This window comes from Alligator mississippiensis, chromosome 5, assembly GCF_030867095.1.
Source record: "Alligator mississippiensis isolate rAllMis1 chromosome 5, rAllMis1, whole genome shotgun sequence".
Lineage (NCBI taxonomy): Eukaryota > Metazoa > Chordata > Crocodylia > Alligatoridae > Alligator > Alligator mississippiensis.
The window spans coordinates 29,365,675-29,372,084 of record NC_081828.1 but is presented as its reverse complement, the minus strand read 5'-3'; positions in this window follow the sequence as shown (position 1 = coordinate 29,372,084).

The window sequence follows — 6,410 nt, the reverse complement described above, 5'->3', positions numbered from 1 at the left end:
AGAGTGCTTGGCCGGCTACAGATCCCCGCTGCTCCTGGCCAGCTGCAAACTGGAGTGCCTGGCTGGCTGCAAACCTCCCCGCTCCCTCATCCCCCAGACATCTTGGGCACTCCAGCTGGGAGCGGGGGAGGTTTCCAGCCTCCCTGCTTCCTGAGCCCCAGCCAGCTTGGACACTCTCTGGCCTGGCACTCTGGCCAGGAGAGGGTTTGCATCCTGCCCACTCCCAGCCAGAGTGCTTGGCCACCTGCAAACCCCGTTGCTCTCAGCCAGGTGCAAACCCCCACTCCTGGCCACAGTGCCCAGCTGGCGAGTGCCCCAGCTGGCTGGGGGCTGAGGGAGCAGGAAGGTTTGCAGCCTGCCAGCCACTTCGGCCAGGAGGAGCAGGGGGCAGTTTGCAGTTTGCCTCCCCCGCTCCCTCAGCCCCTAGCCAGCTTGGGCACTCTCTGGCTGGGAGGAGAGGTTTGCAGCTGGCCAGGAACTCTGGCCAGGAGTGGGGAGACTATAAACCCTCCCTCCCCTGGCCATAGTGCATGGCCAGCTTCAAAGCCTGAGTCACAAATGCTGCACTCCCTGCTCTGCTGCCCTCCCCCAGGCCCTCCAGAGTGCACCATGTGCAACTGGTGCAACAGGGCACAGTGGGGCCATGCATGAAAGCTGCCTGCCTCTGCAAGCTTCTTGTACACTTCCTCTGTGTACATGGCGGCAGTGCACACCCACCCTGCCCCCACCCCTCACACAGATCTGGGGGGTGCAGGTCCCCCTTGTGGTGGGCAAGTAGGGGATGCTACTGCGCTGAGCCACCCACCTCACTGCACCCGACCACCTTCCAGGGTCCAAGTGCCTCCTTGGGGGCACCTCATGTCTGGCTGACCTCCTTCCTGGAGCACGCCCATTAGCCTGTGGGTATAGCTGCCACCACCCAGGGACTGGCCTAATCCTGGCACTGTGACCCCTGGAAAACACAGGCCTAATAGCCCTCAAGGGTACTCGACTCACTTCAAGAACTTGGGGTGCTTCCCTCAGTCTGAAGCACAAATAGTGGTCTCCCTTAGCCGAACCAAGGGGACCCCAAGGTATACCAGGGGTGGGCAAAATACAACCCATGAGGCCATTCTATCAGGCCCATGGTTAGAAAATTATTTCTCTTTCTTTGGCTCCTGTCAAAAATGACAGGAACCAGGGGCAGTAGGACCCAGGGGAAGCCCAGAGGGCTCCCGCAACAGCAGGACCCAGCCGTCGCTGCCCTTCCAACCGGAAGTCCCAGCAGGGGCTTCTGGCCTGGGATCATATGGCTGTCCCAGTGCAGGAAGCTTAGATAAGGGGCGGGGGAGAGGGAGAAGGGCAGGGATGGAGCCCAGGGAAAAGCAGCCCCTCCCCTGCCCTGTGGCCAGCGCTCCCTGCTTCAGCCACTCACAGCATGCGGGGCTGTCCTGAGCAGGCACAGGCAGCCTCAGGGGGGGTGCTGGCCATGGGGCAAGTGAGGGGCCGCTTTTCCCGTACTTAGCACCAGCTTGTAACCCGGCCCCGCTGCCAGCCTCGGCCCTGCGATGGCTTCAGTCTTGCCCATCAGGGCTGCGCACAGCGGCAGCAGCTGCGGCCCCCCCCACTTGCCATGCCGGGCAGTGTTTGCTTGCCTAACTGTCCTAGTAGTGGTAGTCTCTTGATGAGCAGACCCCACAGTATTTCTGGGTTTCACAGGGATCTTTGGCTTAGGTAAAAGAAGCGTTGCTGCAGAGCAAGTTGGGAAGGAGAGTAGAGAAGAAAAAATACACCCAGTTATGACCAGTTTGACTATAAAAGTTATTTATTGCTATGTATATGAAATGTATAATGGTACTAGTAATAATAGACGTGCAACGAAAAACAATCAAAACAATTACAATATTACCCTGGTTTCACTAAGCATTTGGGGAAACTTAGTTCAAGCTTAACTAGTACAATTCAGGTTCAGAAATCTATGCCTAGAGAGAACAGAAAGAGAGAGAAAGCAAGAGCTGGGGTCTCACCAGTCCAAGGTACTTGGGTTCCAATGCTGACAGGTAAAGTTCTTAGCACGATCCTTGAAGGGAAACGATCTGTTTCTTCCAGCTTCTCGAGAACAACAGCGGATGGTGTCAGAGAGATTTCTCTCTGGAAGCACAACTTTGCTGTTTTTTTTACAGATTTTTATACTCTCAGTTCAGCTTCTTCAAAGCATTCTTTTAATTGTGTAAATATTTGTCTTTTCTATTGACAAGGGATCATCTATTGACAAGGGGTTTGGAACATCTCAAGAAACTGATTAATAACTAGGAAAAAAGATAAGGTTAAGGAGTAACCAGACACTTAGGAGTCAGCTTTAAATTCTTATGGATAGCAGATATACTAGATGGAATACCTCATTGTTTCTTCTCAGATAGCTTGCAGTGACAGGATTTTGTATTTTTACCTGTTGTGAATAAGCCTCAGCTTAGCATGAATTTTCCAGATCTTACTGTAGTCTTTTAACAGACTTAAGGGGATTACTTGGAGTGTTCATAAACTTTGCGGGGAGGACTTCCACCAGTCATCCCGGGAAAAGTATGACAGCATTTGTGGTCAGGGCTCCAATGGGCTGGACTCTGTGATGAACCCTTTACCATTGTTCAGTGTTGCCCAGACCCCCTCTAACTCGGTCTTTTGCCTCAGCATTCCCTAACCCAGCAACCAAGTTTTACTCAACCAGGTTTAAATAGGCCTCCCATAGTGGGACTGGGAAATGTACAGCCTGAGTGCCTATTAAACTTTACTTCTGCTTAGTTCTGGTTAGATGAGGGGTGTGTGTGTGGGTTGGGGAAAGGTCCTTTGTAAATCCAGATTAGAATTGGTCTGATAAACGCTGAGCTGGGTGTGTGTAAATGTGGATTGATTAGCATTTGGAGCACAGATTCCTCATCATGCAGTGCTTCCCTGCTTCTCTGATCCCAGAATTCACTGCTGTCCTTGCCTTGGAATCTCTGTTCTCCATCCTGAATGCTAATGAAGGTGCATTCCTGTCCCATCTCCCATTTAAATGAGTTGTCATTTTTGGTTCCATCTCAGATGCAAATGAGACCAGGGCAGTTGCTCCCTTATCTGGAGGGCTTTAGGTATGTCTCCCACTGCATCTTCACTGTCTTTCATAATCAGTTCTTGTTCAGGTAGAGGAGGGGAAAATTCTTTGTGAGTCAGACAGGCTGCGGCCCGTGCCAGGGTTCCCCATGAACATGGAGCTGAGAGGTAACACTGCCTGTGTCTGCTCAAAACAAAATGAGGGCAGGGGGTACATGGCAGAGTGCTCTGCTTGTGCCCCTTGCCCCTCAACCCTGCTGCCCCTGCCTCCCAGCCCTGCTGCCCCATGCCCACCACCCAAAGCACCAGCCCCCCAGTCCTGCTGCCCCTTGCCCCCCAGCCCGGGGTCTGTAGCTGTCAGCAGCTACCCAGAACCTGGGGCAGCTGCAAACATGTGCTGCTTCTCTGCCCCAGCCCCCACCTGTGCCTGCTCAGGACATCCCCATGTGGGCTGTGATTGGCTGCAGCAGGGAGCACCAGGCACAGGGCAAGGGAAGGGCCACTTTTCCCCATGCTCCACACCATGCTCCACCCTGCCACAGAGCAGGGTGTCAGGGCTGCATGCTGTCCCCCACCTGTACCATGGGGCTGGGTGGTGGGGCACTGGGAGTGAGCAGGTGCACAGGGCCCACACCGGTGTCCCAGGACCAGCGCCAGCGGGGCCCAAAGCAGGGAAGCAGGGGTACAGGGTTCCCACTGATGGGCTCTATGAAGCTAGGCCAGCTCCCCCCTCTCCCTGCTGGTGCAGCCCAACCCAGATCCACAGACCCCTTCCAGCCTGTGCCCTGCTCTGGCCCTGAGACATTGGTGCCAAGATGGTGACCAGGGGGCAGGGCACCTGTCAAGGGGAGGGGCTACCCATACGGCCCTCAACAGCTTGCCAAAACTGGGTAAGCAGACCTCCGCCCAAAATAATTACCCGTCCCTGAGTTAGACCCACTCCCAATAAGTCTCCCACGCTAGGTACAAAGGGGAACTGTATTGGTTACAGGGCATAGGCTTGGAATAGGGTACAGGGTTAAGCAGTATCAGAGAAATCCCATAGAGCAAACAGGGTAGCTGGGGTAGCCTTTGATCATGCATCTGAGTTACTACAAGCTTTATATCTAGTTAGATCTCAGGTAGCTTACTCACAAGTATCATCCAGAGGCAGGTGGAGATTCCCTCTGGAGGCAAGCAGTTCATTGAGCATGCGTTTCCAGAGACAGTAAGTTTCAGATGGTCCAGCTTTTCTCTCTGAGTTTTCATCATGGCTACTCCCTCTCCTCCTAGGCAGTACTTAACTTATATAGCCCTTATGACCTCATTTACCTGGTCCAATGGCTGCCAGCCAACTAATCTGGAATGCATCACTGGTTGCTGGGCAGACTGGCAGAGTCTCTAGCCCCCTCCCAATCAGGTTGGCATTTTTTAACAATAGGGAGTATAAGCTCTTCACCCAGGTATGTGATGCCAGTCATGTAGGCAGAAGGAGCAGGTTTCCCCCCTCCCTCAGGAATGTATCTAACTCAGGTTTCAACTCAGGGTTACCTAAAGAGCCCATATTAACCAAATTGTCACAGGGAAGAGATTTTGGGGAGAGACAGAGGTGGCGTTCTGCCACACCCCCTATCCCCCAGGAGTCCACACTGCCACTGGGAGCTGGCCCTGCCTGAGTCTGCAGCAGGGCAGGCACCAGTGGAGGAGCCGGCTCGTGCTCTTGCTGTAGAAGCCACTGCCTTCCATAGGGGGCTGCAGACTTGGGTCCCTGGCCCCATAGCCCTGGCAGCTGGGGGGCAGGGGCTGTGGGTGGGGGGCAAGGGGCACAAGCAGGGATGGTGGGCTATGGGGGGGGGGGGAATGAGGGACACCAGCAGGGCTGTGTGGAGCATTTAATTTTAACCATGGATTTTGGGATTTTTATCAGAGAATTCATGATTTTTTTATCACTGAAAACCAGGATCTCTGCTTATAAGGTCTTACTTGTGATCTGAGCAATTGGCAATTTGTGTCTAACATTTAAGTGGGGCAGCCTAGGGCAGTCTCAATTATGAATGATTGTCGTAATCTAATCATTCCATCAAAGGTGTGGCAGGAAAGAGGAAAGGGAGGGTACACAAGGGGCCAAAGCAGGGCAAGAGCTGCAAGGCCACCAGGGGAAATCATGACCACATTTGGGGGCCCAATCCTGTCACAGAGCCAAATTCAACTCTGTTGATAATACAAGTGATACAGATTAATCAAGGCATTGGCCTTAAATGTGTACCCTTGAGGCTTTTTGAAAATCTACAACACATTTCTATATGAATGGTGAAAAAAGCACATGGATATACATGGGCAAGCAATGTTTTTGGATACAGTTTCCCTTTTTAAAGTTCTTATGCAAAATAATAGGTTCAAATATAGGTGGTACCCTGAAGCCCCCTTGAAATCCCAGCAATATATTAACCTTTGCATTGCAACCCTTCATTCCTCATAGAAATAGGTTAAGGAAACGAGGTCTGGATTAGGTGTAAATTATAATGTAAGTCAAGACTTGTTTTTTGGGTTTTTAGGTTTTTTAACAAACAGGCTCCCTCCCTGTGCTACACATGGGTTCTTTCCCTCAGGTGCTTTGGCTTCTGTTAAATATAGTATTTGGCTTCCTGTCACCCAGCAGTATGATAAAGATCAACACAAAGGTTCTTCCTGCCTCAGCACATTCACTTAAGGTATCAATTTGCAACCCAAATTCTGTATTATACTGCTCCTCTCTCAGGCTCTCTCTGCTCCTTTTTATTCCAGAGGATTTTCACTTGTTCCTAGTTCATAACTTACAGGCCAAAATGGAAAGATATTAACAGACTAGCAAATTGCCCATCAAGAATGACTGGGGATGGGTGGAGGTGGGCAGGAACAGAGGTCTGCATCTGCCCCCCCCCTCCACCTAGGGCTGGGGCCGCTTCCCGCCTCCCCCCACCACTTCAGGCTGGGGCCAGGGCTGGGGCCTGGGCCATTCCCTACCATTTCAGGCTGGGGCCAGGGCCTAGGCTGTTCTCCACTGCTTTGGGCCAGGGCCAGAGCTGCTCCCCACCTCCTCCTGCCGCTTCAGGCCACAGCCAGGGCCCGCGACCACAGCAGCAGTGGTGGCAGTGGCTGCAGTGGGGTGCAGCCACTGATAACCCCCCTCTCCCCATCTCCCTCCCCTCATTCCCCTCCCTCCCCTGTTCCCTGCCACCTCCCCTCCCTGCTGGCTGTTGGAGGGGGGTGCGCTGGACTCTGGCTCCAAGAAGCAGACTTGGGGGGGGCAAGGCCAGCTGGTATCACTCTGCCTCCAAGAAGCAGGGGAGGGGAGTGAGGCCAGGGGAGCTGGCCTATCCCCA